Below are 21,201 nucleotides of genomic sequence, written 5' to 3'. Positions count from 1 at the left end.
TCTGTACAGTGAAAGGAAGACCTGTTACACGTACATAATTGTGGTCCAATTCCTACAAAAAATGCGTAAAATAATTACTGTGATTCTTCTGCATCAGAGGAGCATCACTGTGGTTTGTTGAATACAGCGGTAAGTCTAAAATAAGGGGTTCGATTCCCCTCAATGGACTCAGCAGATAGCCCGATGTGGCTTTGCTATAAGAAAACACTAAAACTAAACCCATAATACGTGTCTTCGAGTTTCTCAAATTACGACAGAAAAGACGGGGAAGTTCAAATAAAGAAAAAAAACATTAAACAGAGAAGAGAGGGAAGTTCAAATAAAGAAATAAAACATTAATCTTCTTGCTGAAAGTTTCAGAAAAAAAAGACAGTATTACTGTGCGAATGATGAACGTTTTAATTCTTACAAACGTTTATTTGGTCCTAGAAATCCAACTATTCTCCAATTGGAAGCGGTAGCAAAGTTAAGAGCAAAGAAATAAACAAGATGGGATTGAAAACGGATTTCTTAATTTCTGGTTTCATGCTGCAAGTTGCCAGTAATCTCAAACCAAAGGGATCAGAGACTCAATCAACAGCAAAAGTGACATTAAAACCACCATTGACATATTGTGTGAAACCAAGTGGCTTAAACTTGATAAAGTAGGAGGTGCAGAAACTGGTTGGTTCTTCCAATTTATCATCGAGCAAAAAAAACATCTTATCCAACGAACATCACATAAGAATTCTCTATCAATGTGAAGTTGTATCCCACTTCGTTCGACCGAAACGACTGACAGATAGTGAAGTAATTGAGTTATATCTTGTGATGAAAAAATAATTCGGAAGCGATTAGGCACCAGTATTGACGTTTCGGCAATAGCGAACAGTATAGAATCCTTTTTGATTCCAGCCACATTTAATGAATGCAAAGATTAATACACTTTCGCACTGATGCCGAAACGTTTCATAAAAATTACTGTGAATGCTATAATAATTGGCAAACGTCGATTTATAAGCATAATGAAGTAATTTATTTGAGGGGGGCGCATACATGTTTCGATAAAACAATGGTCTGTCTTTTTCAGGTATCGAACAATATTATTTCGAAATATATAGTACGTGCCCTCTGAAAACAAATCACTTGATGCTAATAAATCGTTGTTTGCCAGTTTATTATATTAGCACAATGTGCTTTCATACTTGGTCACTGTGGATTCCACTGTACATTTAAAAAACTATGGGTATAAAATTGTGTGCTGTGGCGGATGGTAATTTTGTAGACAAATTTTTATTGTTCCTTAAATGAATATTTGTCTCGACTATTATTTATTTTTGATAACATACACGTCTGAAACTTCCTCCACAGGACCCGGCATGGCCAGGTGGTTAAGGCGTTCGACTAGTAAGCTGAGGGTCGTGAATTCGAATTCCCGTCGCACCAAACATGCTCACCCTTTCGGCCGTGGGGGCGTCATAATATTTTAACGTCAATCCCACAATTCGTTGGTAAAAGAGTAGTAGCCCAAGAGTTGGCGGTGGGTAGTGACGACTAGCTGCCTTCACTCTATTCTTACAATGCTGAATTAGGGACGGCTAGCGCAGATAGCCTTTGAGTAGCTTTGCGCGAAATTAAAAAAACAAACAAACAAACTTCCTCCATAACAATTGGATAAATCAGAAGGATCTAACACAAATTTAGAATTTTTATCAGTCTAAAAATTTCAAGCATTTATAAGACCTTATAGAATTAATATGTCAGTCACACTGTATACAGCCCACGAGGCCTTTTGCGTTAACATTCTTGAAGCAAAACATTCCCTTATTCTATTTTTTCAAAGCACGAAAATACGCAATGGGATGTTTGTGATGTAACCATCAAGAGTATAGAGATCCGGTTTTTATCGCTAAGCCTACAAATTCCGGTGTGCAAACAATTTATATTCTATTATAAAGTCCTTGTCCGTAAAAAGAAAAGCATAAAATGGATTACGTAAGCAGAACATCTAAATATCAAGCCATTAGATCTATCTTTAAAAGAAACGGAACTCCAGATTTTCTGTTAATGTGTTGTTTGATGAAACATGGCCTTGAAACGATTGTTCCTCAAGAGAAAGACATGCAGGAATAAGAGGCGGTGGCGCTCTTTCATAGCAGTGCTGTCATGAAAGTTTGTAAAACAGCAAATGTCTAAGTAAAGGTGTTAGATACTGTGACAAGAGGCATAACCAAATAGTGTATGCGTGTGTATGTGTACGTGTTTTAGACTGTTTGATGATTTCATTATTTGGTTAAAAGTTTGGGTTGGTTTACCAGCTGGAGGACCTAAACATTCTGGAAAACTGGCCACAAAAATAACTTCTCCAATATTTAAACAACTGAATATACTTTGAAGCTAAGTACGTACTATAAGGTGAATTTCAGACTAAGTTGATGACTTAGAAGCAAGAATCGTCCGATATTGATCCCTCATGGTCAATAACTATGATTTCTCCGCTCAAGCAGTTCTTGAAGTTGAGAAGTTACGTGTCATGAATGTACCGTTTCGTTTTAAATTATTACGAGGGATAAAAATTGATCTGTATTTCATGCATACCGAATGGACTCTTTTCCATTCCTTTCAAGTGAAAACGAAATTCTGCTCGAGTGATCGGATACATTTGAATCAACTATGCTTCAGAAAATTCCTGACAATAATCTTTTGGGGCTGAGGTACGTAATTGGTTGCCGTGCTAGTTGAGCTTTGAGCTTCGCACGGGCTGTGAAGACTATGTTTATTACGTGTAAACTTTGCACGAGCTGTATAGACTGCTTATTGCGCACTAGCTCCAATGAAATACCAAAATATAACAAGGGACAAAAGACGACAGGGGATCAATCGGGCAATCTCAGCTGTTTCATCTTCTCAAGTAAACTAAAACTATTAAATAAGTAAACTTGAAAATATCTCAAAGTCAGCCCTTATCATTCGTGTGGTTGTCAAGCTCTCTGTTGAACTGCACCCCAGTATGTCTGTGTGCTTACAACGCTCAAAACCGAGGTTAAATGTCCCATGCTGTCCGAAAGGCAGATAGTTCATTAGCTGTGTGCTTAACTTTAAACAAACATTTCTTAAATTCAATTTAAATTTTGTAATAGGGTGGTTGGTTTTTGGAATGAGATGTTGTAGAGTCAATAAATTTAAGCACCTTAACTGAAGATCTCCTACCCTACCAAAATTTATATTTGTTCCCGACTTCTACTATTCTCACTGTTAAATATGAGAAAAAATAATGCATCAACATTATCAATTCCCTTTACAACTTTAAACACTTAAATCAGATCCTATCTAACTCGTATGACAACCTCTCCATCCCAGATGCCAGGAACCCTCCTCTGAATCATCTGCAACACTTCACTCTCCATCCCAGGTGCTAAAACCCCTTCTCTGAATCATCTGCAACACTTCGCCCTCCATCCAGGTGCCAGGAACCCTCCTCTGAATCATCTGAAACACTTCTCCCTCCATCTCAGGTGTCAGAGATCATCCTCTGAATCATTTGTAACACTTCACCCTCCATCCCAGGTGCCAAAAACCCTCCTCTGAATCATCTGCAACTCTTCGATTTCCATCCCAGATGCCAGGAACCCTCCTCTGAACCATCTGAAACACTTCACCTTCCATCACAGGTGCCAGGAACCCTCCTCTGAATCATCTGAAACACTTCTCCCTCCATCTCAGGTGTCAGGAACCCTCCTCTGAACCATTTGCAACACTTCAATGTCCTTCCAAAGGTAGAAAGCCCAAGACTGAATGCAATACTCCAAACGTAGCCTCGTCAATGTGTTCAATATTTCTGTAGATATAACATAAAGTTCTATTTTATCTACCACTAGCAGCAGCACACTTCGTGGATGGCTTGAGAGTAATCAAACATCAGGCCAAGATCCCTTTAATCTATGGCACTATTCAGGTTATTCGAATCTAAATTTACGTAATTAAAATGATTAAAACATATTTGACATTTATTTTCTCAACTCACTAAATGATTTTACATTTACTCTGTATTCTCTGTCACACCTATTAAAACACAATAAATTATACTGATGATATTAATGAAAGTAATTGATTAATCATTTCTTCATCTATGTTATTGATGTAAATCAAAAAGACCAAAAATGATCCTAAGACTAAGCCGTAAGGTGCCCCACTTGTAACATTGGCTGGATGAAAGAAGTCAGGGGGATGTTATAGATGGAGTTCAATCAAACTAGATCACTGTTATCCAATTTCCTAACTTATTTCCCATATTTATACTTTGTTAAATGCTTTCTGAAAATCCAAATATAAATCTATATCCTTACCCTCATATATATAAGCCGTAAGACCTTCTCAAAGAAGTCAAACAATTTTTAAGACAAGCTTTTCCTTTAGTAAAATTTTGTTGACTACCCAATAAAGTTCTAAGCTTTGTTAAATGGTCTTGTAATGCATATTTTACCAGATTTTCCCACAACTAATGTAAGACTAATGGGCTTATAATTAGTGGGAAAACTTTTATCACCTTTCTTGAAAAAAAGGGCTGACATTAGCTAAGTTACAATTCTCTTGTACCTGTCCATTGTTCAAGGATATTTAAAATATTGTAGCAAGTGGCTCCTATATCCAATTTTTAACCCCCTTCAAAGCCCTTGAGTAAATATCTGATCCAGGAGCCTTACTGTTATTTAAGCTTTCAAATTTTCTTAGCTCAGAATTAATTTATTCATTTTATTCGATATTATTTCCATCTGTCAACTGTTCATGGTGTAAGATACTGCTAAAATGTTCAGAAAATTATATACCAGCCATTTCATAATCAGATACCAGCCTTTTTTTGTCATCTCTAAAGGGTCCTTATTGTATTTAAAGAAATCTTTTCATTTTTACATTTTCAGCAAAGCTATTTCATAAATCATTTTTAATATCCTGATTTCTTGTCTTATCAACTTTCTTGATTTTATATAATATTCTAATTCATACCAGTCAATTCTAATTCGTACCAGTCAATTCTAATTCATACCAGTCAATTCTAATTCGTACCAGTCAATTCTAATTCGTACCAGTCAATTCTAATTCATACCAGTCAATTCTAATTCGTACCAGTCAATTCTAATTCATACCAGTCAATTCTAATTCATACCAGTCAATTCTAATTCGTACCAGTCAATTCTAATTCATACCAGTCAATTCTAATTCGTACCAGTCAATTCAAAGATCTGAAATTCATAATGCTTTTCTTCCCTTTTCTCTTATATTTTTGTAAACCAACCTGTTTCTTTTACCTGCAACCACTCGTTTCTTTATATAAGGAATATGTTTGCTTGAATATTTAAAATGCTATATTTGAATATGTTCCACATTACTGTGTTGCCAAATAACTCAGTTGCTCAATTCGCAACTGATAATTCATGTCGCATCTCTTCAAATTGTTTTTTTAAATTTATAATCAAAATGTTATTTCTTATCTCCCTAAGCAGAAAAAACATTGAAACTAATAGAGCAATGATTAACTGCATCATATTCCCCTTTCTAAATCATTTCTCTATTACAGTTTACATTTAATCTAAAATAGTGTTGTTTCTAGTGAGTTCCTTGACCAACTGGTGAAGATATTCATCTTGAAGAGTTTCCAGAAACCTCTCTCATGATTTGACACTAGAATTTCCCATCTGTTTCCCCGAGATAAAAATCACTCATAATTAACTTCATTAACAGTTGAAATCTTAATGCCATTGTAAAGATTCATATTAATTTCATCAGTATCATCTGGTTGTCTGTAACATATTCCAACTAAAAGCTTTTTCTCTTTATAACTCGCTAATAGAGACCCAAATTGATTCAATCTCCTTGTTATTATCTTTGACGTCAACTTCGATGAAATGCAACTCACACCTTAAACATACATTTGCCACTTCTAGTTTTACAGTTCATTATCCCTATTGAAGTCTCAAACTGTATTTCACAGAAATCTGTCAAACCACGTTCCACATACTCTTATTATAATCAAATATCGCATTCATATTAAAACTCTGAAGTGATTGATCTGTCCCACTTTACTTCTAGCATTGCAAAAGGAACAATTAAGCCTACCCTTATAACTATTACTATCATTATTTTTGCATTTAGTTTATCGTGAGCGTCACCACTGTCTATTCACGTTTCAAAATTTCCCATACATCTGGATTAAAACTTTCAAACCAGTTTGTCTATTCTATTTCAGTGCAAACCACCCGTTCCAAAAACGCCTCTTTCTTCCAATTAACTGCTTTCCCAGGCCCAACCAGCCAATTTGATCATCCTTACAAAAACTGTGTCTAATTATTTCTCCCTATTTACCCCAGAGACTATTCCACTCTGATGAAAAAATCATCTAGAAGTGTAACCTCTTTAAGTATATCGTTCAGATCCTTCAGGCGTTTTTCTTTTCCTTCCTTCCTAATCTACACAAGCCAAGAGCTGAAGTATGCTACGCAGTATAATAGGCTCGTTACAATTAAATCCACTACTTTAACACTAACACTGCTTTAAGTTCCTGAAAATCATTGTTACCTAATATATTCCTTGCATGTAAAGGCTTAAGTTCTTTCCGAAATCCTACTGCCGTTTCCTAAAGTCTACACTTACCTGATAGTTGTCTCTACATTAATTAGGATAGCCTCCGAACTTCAAACTATATAAAAAATTTGTATCTTTATTTTGAAAGTATATATATCTGTCCTGAGTTTCCAAATAAAACTCGTTCATTGCACTCATCACACGTCACAAACCATGAACGCTGAATTCTCATATCAATCATAACCAGTGTTTATAACCTGGAAACAAATACTCAATAGTAAATGCCAGTAATATATTTAACACTGTTCGTGTTAAGCCTAAACTCTTAGAGCCAATTATATTAGTTTTTTTTTCTTCACTGCTTTGTCTTCTCACTGATACAATCAGTTAGTCTTGCTTTATACAGAACTCTGAAGCGACAGTAAGTGGTCTTTGATGCGTATTTAACACTAATAATACAATGTACTTAGTTTTATTTATAACCTACTTATAACTAAGCTGAATTTAAACTAATTAAACTTTGTCCAAATAAAGTAATCCTTAAATCACAGACTCAATAAAATAGTCCATAGGCTGTATTTATTTAATAAAATAATGTATTTAACCTGCTTTACGATTTACCAACAAGTTAAATTATAGCCAAGCCTAAAGTACTATCACATGTACTAAGCCTAATTTAACAATATTGTACAGCTCACACCACTAAACCCCAATTTAAGACTTTGTTTTTACTTTTATTTACCAGTCTTACAAAAGGTATATATTTTTTTATTATTATACTACAAATGATAATATTAATAATAAATAATCCTGAAAAAAATCTGTAAAAGCTTAACTTTCCAACGTCCAATACCTGTGCCAAGATACTTTTGCATAACACTTAGAGCGATGAAATACCAAAACGATTAAAAGAGAGAAAGGTCCCTAATTTAGCAGTGCAAGACTAGAGGGAAGGCGGCTAGTCATCACTACCCACCGCCAACTCTTGGGCTACTCTTTGATCAACGAATAGTGGGATTTACCATCACATTATAACGCTCCCACGGCTGAAAGGGCGAGCATGTTTGATGTAATGGAGATTTGAACCCATTATGTCATTATGCCTTATCCACCTGGCCATGGCGGGTCTAGACTTATGCAAAAAACAAAAAAACAAAACAAAAAATGTGTTTTACAGTATCTCCGAAAGAAACCTGTATGACATTTCTAAAAAAAAAAAATATTTCTTTCAACAAAACCTCATAATGGACAAGTTGCAATCTGTTTGCTGTAGTTATAGAACCATGGATGTTAGCGTTGTATGTCTGCAAACGTACCGCAAAATCCACCAGGATATTTCAGTGTTTTGACAAACACAGTTGAAATAACACCTGCTTTGTTGTTCGAAGTGAGAATTTATAAATTAACATGCTGAAAGATAGAAAACACGTGCAGATGCAAAAATACTGCCATTCACAAAACGTTTACGTCACATCAGTTCGAAACATCTCAAAAAATAAGTTCACAGATAGAAGCAGGAACAGAGCTGTTGAAAGCCTTTTACAAATAACGTCTACAAGTAAACTATGCAACCATAAAGACTCAAATTGCATGGGTAGCCATTACTAAGAATTTAATCTCTACAAAAGACCAGAGAAGAAGCGAATGTACAGTGAACTAGAAACTGGCAAAACAAATAATAAAATAACAGTTTTCTATGAAGATTTCTTCACGAAACGGTGAATCTCGAAAGTATGAACACTACAGCTGAGCGTAGTCTTCGGTTTACTGCAAGGGTGGAACATTGTGGAATCTAATTGTATTACAAATAAAGGGCATATTCAGATTTGTCATGAATCAGCTAGTGAAGGATGTTGAGGTGTGTTTACCTTTAGAATTTATGATGTAAAACTGTTTTATTAAATAAGAAAATATTCAGAAGAAAAAATAATGACATAAAAGTTGTGACAGACGCAAAGATTTGATTGAATTATGATCAAAACTTGTTCCAATGTTAAATGAAATGTTGTACGTACAGTTTTGTAGAAATTGTATAGAAAAACAGAATGAAATACAAACTGATAACATTAAAGAAAAAAAAACTGGTCTCATCTATGAAGCCACAAAGAAATATTTTTACTCCCGCTGATGGTCCGGCAAGGTCACGTGGGTTAAAGAGTTTGACTCGTAATCTGAGGGTCGCGAGTTCGAATCCCCGACGCACCAAACATGCTCGCCCTTTCAACCGTGGGGGCGTTATAATGTGGCGGCCAACCCCACTATTCGTTGGTAAAAGAGTAGCCTAAGAGTTGGCGGTGGGTGGCGATGACGAGCTGCCTTCCCTCTAGCCTTACACTGCTAACTTAGGGACGGCTAGCGCAGATAGCCCTCGTATAGCTTTGTGTGAAATTCGTAAAAACAAAACTACTCTCACTGTTAGAAATAACGTAATCAACACACTATTAAACTGCAGTTTTCATTAGATCATTTTTCTAGAGTCGTAACAATTGGAGTCTCTTGAACTATTGTGAGAATTTATGATAATATATATTTCATTTCGAAGAGGCATTGTGAAACCTTCTTTTGTCTTTGCTCTTGTACGTGAATTAAGATTAAGCGATAGCTAACCTTAGAGAACGTTGGATTATTAAGGAGAGTTTAAAAAGGGTGATTATTGGAATAAATACTTAAAAGTATTTATGTATTCCTTCTTATGTGTGGAGAGTGGACCAATTCACAATCTATATTCGTTAGTGTATAGAGAGTGATCTCTGATTCCACGAACAGCCCAAATGTATGTTTAAAATCTGATCCCAGATTCCGTGCTTAAACCGAAACTGGTCGCCGATCTATACTGTGACCTTAGATTCTCTAAACAGCCCAAGAGTAATCTTTAGAACAATGCAAAAATCTAGCGTCCGAATAAAATCCATTTACGAACATATACAATTAAAATATAATAGTCAGGAATATTTGCCACTAACGATACATTCAGGGTAAATTTGTATTTCCAAGCTATAACATATTCTTATAAAACTCAGGTTAAACTGCAGAAGGTTATAAGCTCCCAAGATTCACTACTGATGAGCGAGAGGTTAATAGGTAAGCAACACTCGCCGCGTATACGGTTACTCTAGTTTACCCGCGGATTGACTGTCATAAATATAACATCCATACAGCAAAACGTGCAAAGCGTATTCATAGCTCAAACCTTGGACCTTAAAGTTTTCATCAGATAGCAGATAGCCCGATGTGGTTTTGCTAAAGAAACACACACACACACACATCTTTAAGTCCCAATACAGGCACACTAATGTATGGATCCTGTTCGACCTTACGGAGGTTTAGATAACAAAGAAACCACGAAAAATTCAAATGCGTTACTTTATTTGTGAAGTTTTGACTACAAATATTTTTTTTTTTCTGACGACAGTGAGGATATTAAATATTTGTTCTATTTTTTTACTTGTTATAATTGTGCCATTTAAGCTACCTCGTTTGACTTGGTGCGTATTTTTCAAACAGTATCAAAAATACAGCTAATTACCTTTGAAAACTAACAACTTAAGATTAATATATCCGTTTTCTTGGTTTCTATTTAATATAAACTTTCTCTTCAATAAAGATTTGAAGGTGGAACCCATAAATGTGTTCAATATATCAGTACACTTACATTAAATCATTTTCACAGTAAATGGCGCCATCTTACAATAATTGTCATAGTCCTCGCGTGATTCGGGTGAACCATCCTCGATACTGAATCAGCAAATCTGAGGGTATCGTAAAATCTCAAACAGCAAATTGGTCTATAAACTGAACTATTTGTCGGTTAAGTGCAATATAAAGGTATGTGTTAGTAGTTGAAAAGGTAGCAGAAAATTGCCTTTTGCATAAGACAGGCATTTAAACTTAAGTTGATTAAGTTCTATAATTCCTAAAAGTCTAAAATAATGTCGAACTTTAAGGTCCGGCATGACCACGTGGTTAAGGCAGTCCACTCCTAATCTGAGGGTCGCGGGTTCGGAATCCCGTCGCACCAAACAAGCTCGCCCTTTTAGCCGAGGGGGCGTTATTATGTTACGGTAAATCCCCCTATTCGTTGGTAAGAGAGTAGCCCAAGAGTTGGCGGTGGGTGATGATGACTAGCTGTTTTTCCTCTAGTCTTACACTGCCAAATAGTGCAGATAGTCCTCGTGTAGCTTTTCGCTAAATTCACAAACGAACGTCAAGTTTTTATTATTAATAATAAAAAGTCTAATTAGCTGTTCTTTAAAGAATCACGTTCATCACACCTTATTTTCACGTCTCTCAATGTTTTTCTTAAAAATAATCCAACGAAACGAAACATTAAGTATATAACAAATTCAGTTTTTACTGAGTTACGTACTTGTCTTAAAGTGGACAGAAGATAACGTCACAATTCTTTGCTACTAACAACTTTATATTCGATCAAAACCATGCTTTAACAATATTTATTGAGACCTTTTAACACGAAATTTTGTAAAAAGTTGTTCCTCACGCGCACCTATAAATCGGTTGCGTTAAGTTTCTAAGCAGCGAGATCCAGTAAAACTTCGATTCGTGCTTTCTTTGACAAGAGATATCCTGAAGTAAATAGGCTTCTAACGCTTTGAGCTTTTGCATGCTTTGAGAAGGTTAACCTTGATTCCTTTCTTACGTCATTTTGAACTTAATATACACTTTCTACTTCTCGTTTTACTGAGAATCTCTCTGAAACAGCTATCTAGAGCTATTATTAATAAAATTCATTCATCTGTAAAATGCTTGAAGTATACATTGCATGGTTATGTTACATAAACCAGCATATTAACTTTTTATAGTTTATAAAAGTAGATACGAAAGTAGAAAAAAGTGTTGTTTACTTAACATATAAACGTCTATATTTATTTGCCTACAGCTCATGATGCCCCCTAGTGATGTCGGCTTCAACGAATTTTTGATGAAAAAACTAAATATGAGCTTTATTATACAAAAGTCATTTCTCATGTTTCATATTCTTTGGAATGATTAACAAATATAATATAATACGTTTGTCATTTTTATAATGTTTAATATAGTAGTCGACTCCAATGCATTTTCTATTTAATTTGACTCGGCATGGTCAGGTGGATAAAGCACTCGACTCGTAATCCGAGGGTCGAGGGTTCGAATCTCCATCACACCAAACATGCCTTTCAGCCGTGGGAGTATTATAATGTGACGGTCAATCCCACTATTCTTTGGTAAAAGAGTAGTCCAAGAGTTGGCGGTGAGGGGTGATGACTAGCTGCATTCCCTCTAGTCTTACACTGCTAGATTAGGGACGGTTAGCGCAGATAACCCTCGAATTGCTTTGCAGGAAATTCAAAACAAACAAACAAACAATTTAATTTTCGAAGTAAAAAAAATATATTTCTTGCCTTTAATATAAAACCAATTATAAAAACGTGTCAATTCTCGCTAATGCGTAAATTTCGCTCTCTCACAGAATCACGTTGAAAACTTGTCCTTAGTTTTATATTAGTGATGTGGGGGACTTGTGTTACTTATTCAATAAGCTTTAACTTTAGTACATTAGTTCTAATGTTAAATATATATCTCCAGAAATGAAATAAGTTATTTTTAGCTCACAGCTTTACTCGGCCTACGGTGGCTCAGCGGTAGGTCTGCAGACTTACAACGCTACTACCGGGTTTCGATACCCGTGGTGGGTAGAGCACAGATAGCCTATTGTGTAGGTTTGTGCTTAATTCAAAACAACATCTTTACTTTGCGTTATGCTCTGGCTGCAAAATATGCAACCTGGGTGCGGTGTTATTTTTTATCTCCACACTCCAGTTTCTTTTCGTGTGTCAGATTTTGTCCACTTTGAAAATGGTCACCTATCTTCTGTCAACTAATATTTAGTATTTACTCAGTAGTTAAGTGTAGGTGGCGCTCCTATTTCAATTATTTCCGTTTCTTGATTTGATCCTCAATATTTATAACGTAGTTTAATTTGATCCTCAATATTTATAACGTGGTTTAATTTGATTTTCAATATTTTTATAACGTAGTTCAATTTGATCCTCAATATTTATAACGTAGTTTAATTTGATCCTCAATATTTATAACGTAGTTTAATTTGATCCTCAATATTTATAACGTGGTTCAATTTGATCCTCAATATTTATAACGTGGTTTAATTTGATCCTCAATATTTATAACGTGGTTCAATTTGATCCTCAATATTTATAACGTAGTTTAATTTGATTCTCAATATTTATAACGTGGTTTAATTTGATCCTTAATATTTATAACGTAGTTTAATTTGATCCTCAATATTTATAACGTAGTTTAATTTGATCCTCAATATTTATAACATAGTTTAATTTGATCCTCAATATTTATAACATGGTTTAATTTGATCCTTAATATTTATAACGTGGCTTAATTTGATCCTCAATATTTCTATAACGTAGTTCAATTTGATCCTCAATATTTATAACGTAGTTTTATTTGATCCTCAACATTTATAACGTAGTTTAATTTGATCCTCAATATTTATAACGTAGTTTAATTTGATCCTTAATATTTATAACGTAGTTTAATTTGATCCTTAATATTTATAACGTAGTTCAATTTGATCCTCAATATTTATAACGTAGTTCAATTTGATCCTCAATATTTATAACGTAGTTTAATTTGATCCTCAATATTTATAACGTGGTTCAATTTGATCCTCAATATTTATAACGTGGTTTAATTTGATCCTCAATATTTATAACGTAGTTTAATTTGATCCTCAATATTTATAACGTAGTTTAATTTGATCCTCAATATTTATAACGTAGTTTAATTTGATCCTCAATATTTATAACGTAGTTTAATTTGATCCTTAATATTTATAACGTAGTTCAATTTGATCCTCAATATTTATAACGTAGTTCAATTTGATCCTCAATACTTATAACGTAGTTTAATTTGATCCTCAATATTTATAACGTGGTTCAATTTGATCCTCAATATTTATAACGTGGTTTAATTTGATCCTCAATATTTATAACGTAGTTTAATTTGATCCTCAATATTTATAACGTAGTTTAATTTGATCCTCAATATTTATAACGTAGTTTAATTTGATCCTTAATATTTATAACGTAGTTCAATTTAATCCTCAATATTTATAACGTAGTTCAATTTGATCCTCAATATTTATAACGTAGTTCAATTTGATCCTCAATATTTATAACGTAGTTTAATTTGATCCTCAATATTTATAACGTAGTTTAATTTGATCCTCAATATTTATAACGTAGTTTAATTTGATCCTCAATATTTATAACGTAGTTTAATTTGATCCTTAATATTTATAACGTAGTTCAATTTAATCCTCAATATTTATAACGTAGTTCAATTTGATCCTCAATATTTATAACGTAGTTTAATTTTGTCCCTAAACAACCAAAGAGAATATTTTACACATATGTAAAAATCAATATATCTATTTACCCATAAAACGTGAAGTATTCATTGCAATACTCTAAAATGTAAATACATGTCGACTAACGAACAGTTTTGGTTATGTTACTTACTAATTTTTAAATGATATAGCAATCCCGTTAAGTGATGTTGCTACGTTTTCCTCGATGCATGTCCTTTGTTTTTCTTGAGTTACGAACATTTTGCGCGTGTTGTTTTTAGTGCTGTTACGAAGAAACGTTTAAAATACAAGCACACAATGTACGCGCGGCTTTGTATTAACACGATGAACACAAGTCTATATGTAGTAAGTACCACGTGTGAATCAATGCTAGCCAAAGTGATGATGGAACTACAGAAAATAATATTAACAAAAAATGCAGTGAAGTGGGTGAGAAATGTGGTTTCAATACTTTCAGTGAACCTCGAGCAATAAAATAAACACGTTATGTTGGCCACGTGATGTTGACATTTGGGAAATCCTAAGCTGTGTTTTTATTTAGCATTGTATGTACTTCGAACTGTTCTCTTGCTAAGGAATTGATACTTAGTGGCGGATATTGAGACGCTGGTTTCTGACAGGCTCTAATGAAATACAACAAGATGTTCTAGATTGGTTCCCGAGAGGTCAATAATTAATTTTTGTATCTACAATGGTAAAATTTGGCGTTCAATTTCAAGCGTTGAGTATAGTGTAGATAGACCATTAAGTATTTTTTTAGCTAAAACAACAAAACAGTACTAGGTTGTCCCAGAAGCTAAACAATCCAAAAGTATCTCGAGGTATCGGGACGAGACATACAACGATAGTGTATTCACACGTCTAAAGTTTCATTGCTTCGCCCATAAATCCTGTGTAAAATTCTGATTAACTTACATATATATTGCAATACACTTCAGCTTGCGCTTGTCAAGACGCAACATGCTATCACTTATTCTTATTAAGTCAGCTGCAAGAGATGTTAGCCTCACATAATCAAAAATCTGAGAACACCTCTTAAACACAGGCATGTTAACCGCCAACCCTAAGTGGTTGGCAGAGCACAGAGGGCTCATTATGTTTAATAACTAAACATGATCATGATTTGATTTGGACGTTAAACTTAACACCGACTCTCATCACAACATGTTTCACAGAGGGCTCATTATGTTTAATAACTAAACATGATCATGATTTGATTTGCACGTTAAACTTAACACCGACTCTCATCACAACATGTTTCACAAAGGGCTCATTATGTTTAATAACTAAACATGATCATGATTTGATTTGCACGTTAAACTTAACACCGACTCTCATCACAACATGTTTCACAGAGGGCTCATTATGTTTAATAACTAAACATGATCATGATTTGATTTGCACGTTAAACTTAACACCGACTCTCATCACAACATGTTTCACAGAGGGCTCATTATGTTTAATAACTAAACATGATCATGATTTGATTTGGACGTTAAACTTAACACCGACTCTCATCACAACATGTTTCACAGAGGGCTCATTATGTTTAATAACTAAACATGATCATGATTTGATTTGGACGTTAAACTTAACACCGACTCTCATCACAACATGTTTCACAAAGGGCTCATTATGTTTAATAACTAAACATGATCATGATTTGATTTGCACGTTAAACTTAACACCGACTCTCATCACAACATGTTTCACAGAGGGCTCATTATGTTTAATAACTAAACATGATCATGATTTGATTTGCACGTTAAACTTAACACCGACTCTCATCACAACATGTTTCACAGAGGGCTCATTATGTTTAATAACTAAACATGATCATGATTTGATTTGCACGTTAAACTTAACACCGACTCTCATCACAACATGTTTCACAGAGGGCTCATTATGTTTAATAACTAAACATGATCATGATTTGATTTGCACGTTAAACTTAACACCGACTCTCATCACAACATGTTTCACAGAGGGCTCATTATGTTTAATAACTAAACATGATCATGATTTGATTTGGACGTTAAACTTAACACCGACTCTCATCACAACATGTTTCACAGAGGGCTCATTATGTTTAATAACTAAACATGATCATGATTTGATTTGCACGTTAAACTTAACACCGACTCTCATCACAACATGTTTCACAGAGGGCTCATTATGTTTAATAACTAAACATGATCATGATTTGATTTGCACGTTAAACTTAACACCGACTCTCATCACAACATGTTTCACAGAGGGCTCATTATGTTTAATAACTAAACATGATCATGATTTGATTTGGACGTTAAACTTAACACCGACTCTCATCACAACATGTTTCACAGAGGGCTCATTATGTTTAATAACTAAACATGATCATGATTTGATTTGGACGTTAAACTTAACACCGACTCTCATCACAACATGTTTCACAGAGGGCTCATTATGTTTAATAACTAAACATGATCATGATTTGATTTGCACGTTAAACTTAACACCGACTCTCATCACAACATGTTTCACAGAGGGCTCATTATGTTTAATAACTAAACATGATCATGATTTGATTTGCACGTTAAACTTAACACCGACTCTCATCACAACATGTTTCACAGAGGGCTCATTATGTTTAATAACTAAACATGATCATGATTTGATTTAGACGTTAAACTTAACACCGACTCTCATCACAACATGTTTCACAGAGGGCTCATTATGTTTAATAACTAAACATGATCATGATTTGATTTGCACGTTAAACTTAACACCGACTCTCATCACAACATGTTTCACAGAGGGCTTATTATGTTTAATAACTAAACATGATCATGATTTGATTTGGACGTTAAACTTAACACCGACTCTCATCACAACATGTTTCACAGAGGGCTCATTATGTTTAATAACTAAACATGATCATGATTTGATTTGCACGTTAAACTTAACACCGACTCTCATCACAACATGTTTCACAGAGGGCTCATTATGTTTAATAACTAAACATGATCATGATTTGATTTGCACGTTAAACTTAACACCGACTCTCATCACAACATGTTTGAGATTGCGCAGTTCATGTATTGCAGCACCTAATTTTGAAACACTGACCTCGTGGAGGCAACCGACCATCAGCCCCACTATTACTTTATCATGTACCTGTTTAACGTCACACCATCATATAAGGTGATTTTAATACTATTTATTATAGGACTGATTTTTTGTAGTTATGCATAATGAAATACAATGGGTTATCTCTGCTGTGTCCACCATGGGTATCGAAACCTTGTTTCTAGAATTAAGTCCGCAGACTTATCGCTATGCCCCAAAGGAAAGGGATATACTACTCCGGTAATGTCACAGGCTAATCACCCTATAATTTGTCTAGTCATCTCAAAATAACCCAAAAATAATAACATTGTTCAAATAAATTAATAAAGGTGTTAACTGACATGAAACAATCCACTTGAATAGCTGTCATAAACCATTTTACTCCAGCAACCATGTTGCCATTTGTAATGAACGTACAGTGTTATAAATGTTACTCAGGAGTGAAGGAAGCGCTGGGCTCATGTTACGTCACTTTTTTAGTCTTCACCGACACAACCTGGTGTCACTGATACTTCCAATGCACAATAAACCCGAGAATATATTTATACCTTCTTCGTTACCAGTCTTTATCCACAGTCCATATACATACTACAGGTATCCAAAGAGAAGCATTTCGGTCGCACATCCTATTACCTCACAGCTGCTGCCAAAGAGGCTTTTCATGTGATACCAGAGTTTATCAACTGAATAAGAAATGCAATACGCGAAAAGCTATTTATCATGTTAGCAGACTATGGCGTAGAGAGTAATAAGTTGTGTAATATCACGTCATAACAAGACTGGTAGCATATTAAAATGTTTCTTTGCCGCTGGATTGTTTAGTATTGGAATATTACTGTTAAGAGGAATGCACGTCAATCAGGTTTAAACTAAAAATATATATATTGTGGTGACCAAATTCATTGAATCTATGATTTGTTTTTAACTGGTATTACGTAATTCACAAACATTTATATTTGCTTGCCTTGCACCATGTAAACTATATATTTATATATCACCGTGTTATTAGCACATAGAAAACCTTGTCTAATTAAATATTTCAATATCAGTCATGACGAAAAGTATAAAAATTTTATACAATCCCGCACACGTTAGTGGCCGCCATTTTGGAAGTCATGACGTAATAAGAGATACGTCACTACATATTTACAAATTTTAATCCAAATATAAAAATTTATACACATCTTTTCCAAAACCTTTAAAACTCCTTAAAAGTTCGATTAAACGAATGTTAAAAATAATCGTTTAATAAACTTTCGAACTTTCATTTGTATGAAAAACAAAAACTTTCATCTTTAAGTATTTAAATATATTAAATTATTTAGTACTGATATCTTAGGGCATAAAAAGTTTATCCAGAAATATGCGAATTATTTATATTTCATAAAAAACTTGATTAATTTTCATTCTTTAATAAAGCTAGAAGTAACTGAAAAACAGAAGACTATATTTTCAGAGAGAAAACCAAACTACATTAACAATTCCTTGACAAGCAACAGTTAGCTAGCATTTTCGTTAGCATATAGTTAACGAGCAGTAACAAAATACAACCGGAACTTCATGAAATTTAACAAGGAACGTCTTTAAATATTAAAAACAAATTAAACTTTTTTTATTCGCAAACAACAGGCCCTGGCATGGCCAGGTGGTTAGGTTGTCCGACTGGTAATTTGAGGGTTGCGGGCTCGAATTTTCCGTCACACCAAAGATGCTCGACCTTTCAGCTGTGGAGGCGTTATAATTTGACGGCCAATCTCATTATTCGTTGATAAGAGTTGGCGGCGGGTGGTGATGACTAGCTGCCTCCTCTCTTGTCTCACCCAGAGGGACGGCTAGCTCAGATAGCCTTTGTGCATCTTTGCGCGAACTTCAAAACAAACGAACAGAAGTATTTAAAATTTTTCGTTTTTACATTAAGAGTACTCCAAGAGTTGGCGGTAGATTAGGACAGGATTCTACCGGTATTTACACTTAATCTGGACCCGTCATGGCCAGATGGTTAGGTGCTGGACTCGTAATCTCAGGGTCGCGCGTTCGAAACCCATCACACCAAACGGGATAGCCTATTCAGCCTTGGAGGAATTATAATGTAAAGGTCGTTGGTAAAACATAATCGCAAAGTTGGCGGATCTTACACTGCTAACTTAAGGACGGCTAGCGCAGATAACTTCCGTGTAGTTTAGGACGACGGCCTGGCATGGCCGAGCGCGTTAAGGCATGCGCTCGTAATCTGAGGGTCGCGGGTTCGCATCCGAGTCACGCTAAACATGCTCGTCCTCCCAGCCGTGGGGGCGTTATGTGACGGTCAATCCCACTTTTCATTGGTAAAAGAGTAGCCCAAGAGTTGGCGGTGGGTGGTGATGACCAGCTGCCTTCCCTCTAGTCTTACACTACTAAATTAGGGACGGCTAGCACAGATAGCCCTCGAGTAGCTTTGTGCGAATTTCAAAAACAAAACAAAACAAGTTTAGCACAAAATTAAAAAAAAAAGAAAAACACGAGAAATGTGAGGTTAAACCAGAAAAGGCTGTCAAAATTTACAAACGTAACTGTTGTTTTTTATTATTTCTTTATGTGCCACAAATTTACAAACTATTATTCAGGTCATGTCTCACGTCCTTATATCTCAACTTTAAACCAAATACTTCTCAAAATGATTTTGCTTAAAAAAAAAACATTTTCTTGTATATAATATTATCACATGTTTTATTGGTTTTATTCTATTACAAATGTTTGTTTCATTAAACATTCTCTATGTCCTTGTCGCCTTAGATGACAGCTCAATATATCTACATAAAATTCAATATATATACATACACACACACATATATATATTTTTAAATACGTCTATTAACCTCTCTCCCTTAACAACTGCATTAATTCTATGGGTATTAATCAATGAAAACGATGGTTTGGGATTACAGTTTTCTTTTAGTATTATACCACGTATTATCTCAATAAAGTTCTGCGTAAGATCCACAAACTTCAGAATTCCAAGATTCACAGTATGCAATTTGTTGCTACAAAACGCTGTCCGTATTTAGAAACCGTGGGAGCTCTTTATGAGACCCCAGAAAATCCATATTTGATTAGTCAAGTGTAAAAAGAGTAGACATCGTCGTCTTCAATCTATCAGATTAAAATTAGGCATCGCCATCAGTAGATATCTTACTGACTTTGTGCGAATAAAATTAGCCATCGCCATCAGTAGATATCTTACTGACTTTGTGCGAATAAAATTAGGCATCGCCATCAGTAGATATCTTACTGACTTTGTGCGAATAAAATTAGGCATCGCTATCAGTAGATATGTTACTGACTTTGTGCGAAATTCTGAAACATTTTTCATATTTTGCAAAGAGGCTAAAATACCATGACGAATATTAAAATAATGTCTCTTTGCACACATTCAACAAGTATGCAAAAACCCAGTGTGAACACAATGTAAAGAACAAAGACTGTTGCTACAATACATTAACAATGCAACGTTTCCGGTTTTATTGTTCTAAAGATAAAGTATTTTCACATCCTGTTTGGAGAATTTTTAAATTATATTAGTACCTACACAAGTCTGAATATCGAGTACTTGGGTATGAAAAATTTATTGTTTTATTGTTGTAGCATTCTTGTTAGAATCCAAGGTTCTACATAGATACCTTTATCTCCAAGAAAAATTCTATGACGGATAACATTACCTGCCTTGACAACCACTTTAGCGAATAAACGAGAAACTTTCCTAGAAGTTGTTTTATTAGCTTCACCTTAATATCATGTTCGTAACATTAAGTCCGAGCACACAGAACAATAAATATAGACAAGTAACGAAATGTTTCTTAAACACTAAAACTCAGGAATAAAGGTCAAAATTAAAAATCTTGCATTATCAAAGAGTGTTTGTAAATAAATACGTAGCCATAGATAATTTATATATACAAATATACATTTCGTTTCAATATAACAGTAATTACAAATGCCTTAGCGTTGAGAGAAAAAAACAACTTAATTATAACGAAGAAAAAATTAAACTGGAGTTTACAAGATCAAACGTTTGTTTGTTTTTAGAATTTCGCACAAAGCTACACGAGGGCTATCTACGCTACTCGTCCCTAATTTTGCAGTGTTTGGTGCGACGG

General features: G+C 34.6%; 1 protein-coding gene across 1 annotated transcript in view; it reads right to left on the bottom strand.

Moving 5' to 3' along the window:
• Nucleotides 1–21,201, bottom strand: part of LOC143235627 (lysosomal protective protein-like) — a 99,087-nt gene that overhangs the window by 10,953 nt on the left and 66,933 nt on the right. The gene's annotated exons all lie outside the window — the stretch shown is intronic.

The sequence above is a fragment of the Tachypleus tridentatus genome, chromosome 12 (genome assembly GCF_004210375.1).
Source record: "Tachypleus tridentatus isolate NWPU-2018 chromosome 12, ASM421037v1, whole genome shotgun sequence".
NCBI lineage: Eukaryota > Metazoa > Arthropoda > Merostomata > Xiphosura > Limulidae > Tachypleus > Tachypleus tridentatus.
Note: the sequence above shows the minus strand (reverse complement) of the source record. Positions and strands in the feature narration are given on the sequence as shown.